Consider the following 2,910-nt stretch of genomic DNA (forward strand, 5'->3'; position numbering starts at 1 on the left):
TAACTGAATTAGTCTGAAAATTTACCTGCCTTTCCTCTGCTGTCTTTTATGAGGATACTTTTTTCCAGAATACGCCACTGTATCTGTAACATATTGCTTATGTAAGCTTAACTGTGAGCTGTAAGCACTATTCCCAAATTTAGCATTCCTGAAAAATATTGACTGATTTTATTTTATGTGCATTTTTCCCCATTCAGTAATCAGAACCACTTCACTCTCAGAAACTACTTGTACAAATGGCCTATCTTTATTCCACACATTGTGAGCTGAGTGATACGTAGATATGGGAGAAATCCTTACATTTCCAGTTTTGATGCTGCCAGAAGCATTTAATCTAGTCATTCAAAAAATCAATAGTTGCTTTGGCTGAAACAAGTTTTTTAAAATAACAAAATACATGGCAGAAAAGTAAAGAAGAGTTGTTTTTCTATGAAATATTTCCTGAAATACTTTTACCCATCCAACCAGAATAATCTATTTCCTATCCTAGCTTTTTCACTCATGCCTCCAGTTCCCACTGAATGGCCAATTGGAGGCTACCAAGAAGCAAGCAAAATAGCTGACTTCTGGTAACCTCTTATCTAATACAGGACTTGATCAAACGCCTCCCTTTCTATCATGCCACCAATTTTCAAGATCCGTACCATGCCCTGAAATAAGACACAATCAATGTTTCAGTTTTAAGAGTGACATCTGCAGTTCTACCTTTAATCAAAAACACCAAAGCTTTTTATCTTTTCAGTTTTAAAATTAACTGTTCACCACTTTATAACTTAATTCCTTACTTAAGAAAAAAACAGTCATGAATTTTTTTTGTCTTCTGATTTTGTCTTGACATCCATTTTCACAGTGTTTTTAAAACTGCAGGGGGATTTCAATTAGCATGGGCTGAAGCTTTCACCTGTCCAGTTTCTACGGACTTAAGAGGAGGCGGTGGCTTGAAAAGAGGGAGGAACACGAATTAGACCTTCCACTGAGGGAACAACAAGCCACTACATTGAGCCAACCACTTGGACGCCATGCATTCAACTTGATGAAGGCGGTTTGCTTTGGGTGCATGTATAACTCTGGATGAGAAAGGTAACACAGGGGACGTAAAGAGGAAAATAAGGGTTACTGCAGAAGAGAAGCAAATTTTATGGTTCTTAGCTAGTTATGAAACTAAATTCACTAGTTGTTTTGCTTAGAACATAACTCCATTTAAGAAAAATAATTAGTTATATATTTGTTGGTTGTTGCAGTTCAACTTTGCTTCTATTCTGTAAGCTTCTTTCATGACTTCCATATTGTTCATTTATATTCATGAATCTTTATGGCTAACGCTCTACCATTTTACCTTGATCTTTTATCTAGCATAAAAGATTTAGACCATAAGAAAAAGAAATAGAAATAATTAGCGCGACTGCCAAATCTCTAATAAAAACTCCAAAATTCAGGAAAATACTAAATTATACAACCCTTAGCAGGAGTCAGGTAAGAGCAAACAATTGCTTCAGTTGCTGAAACAAATCTCCTGTTTGATAATTTAGTTCATAAATATACAAAGCAATGAAAATATCATTAAAATAATCATTAGAAATAGCAACTCCCATTGACATAAGCAAGATTGTAGCAGATTTAATGATTGCTTTTCCTAGCAGAGCACCTTGCCCCCAAAGTGGCTGTTCAACAGAAACTAGGGGATAGCTTTGAACCGAAGAGATTACCTGTATCAAAGGCAGCAACTTAGGTTAGTTGGGGGAAAAAAAAAAAAAGCCACTAGTTGTTTGCTAGGGACTCATCACTTAATAAATGTCTGCACTCCTCCAGACTTTTAATACAAAGAAGCAATGAAAAACAACTCCCTAGCATCAACAAATCCCTAGCTGGGAGGCAAGGCCAGTTCTCCATTCCATTTTCTTTTTCAGATGTTTAATTAATTTTACAAGGATAAATAAGCATCTAAATAAATAAATCACAGAAATACATTATGAGTCATTTTGGCTGTATATACAACCAGAGCATGAAAAAGCATAAAGATCTGTCACCTTTATAGATAGTCCAGACCAGTTGCTCTTGACAGTAATGCCACAAGAGCTTCCAAGGTTTTGTGGTTGGGCAGATGTAACCAGTGAGCTTCGTCACACATTGCATTTTCTAAAATGATGAAATCAGCCTCCACAAGGAGCATGGAAAAAAAATAATCTGAACAGTTTGATGAAAATACTAGGTTTCAAAATAGAAATATCCATATAAAATTTGTAAGTGCATAGTTTATATATGCATGAACCCAGAACTGGAACCTCCTCAAGCATCATGTGGAATTTAAATGACAACTTCTGAGCTTGGCAGAGGGATTCCGACTAAGTGTTAGCTCTGTATATTTGGGGAAAACAAACCTGTCTAAGTGTCTTAGATATCACTTACCCAGCGCAGGCAAAAGACAATTCCCTGCAGTGCTGCACATCCTGTCATTGACAACTACACAGAGCAACCAACCAAACATCTCCTGATGAAACAAGAAAGTGCGCGAAGGGAGCTGACAGAGAAGAACCAAACAAAGACGTGGTAAGCCTTGGAACTTAAAAGTCTGTCCCAATACAAAGGACAAGGAACAGACTTCCACAGGAAAAGTGGGAGTACTGAGGCTGTGAGAACTGTCATCCTAAGAGGCGGACCTACAGCATGGAATCTCTGAGGAGATGAGTCCATCAGCTCTCATGCCGTGCCCTCGGATGGTCCCGGGCGGACAACCCGCAGCCTGCAACAGCCCCTCCGTTGAACCCGCCGCCCGTAACCCACGCAGCCAACCGCGCCCGCACCTTCACCCTCCCACGGCCCGGCCCGGCCCCGCCGCCATCTCGCGGCACGGCCACGCCCTCGCCGCGGGCGGGATCCGTCACACCACGCCGCAAACACCTCCCCGGCCGC

This window comes from Tympanuchus pallidicinctus, unplaced genomic scaffold (genome assembly GCF_026119805.1).
Source record: "Tympanuchus pallidicinctus isolate F22 unplaced genomic scaffold, pur_lepc_1.0 scaffold8, whole genome shotgun sequence".
NCBI lineage: Eukaryota > Metazoa > Chordata > Aves > Galliformes > Phasianidae > Tympanuchus > Tympanuchus pallidicinctus.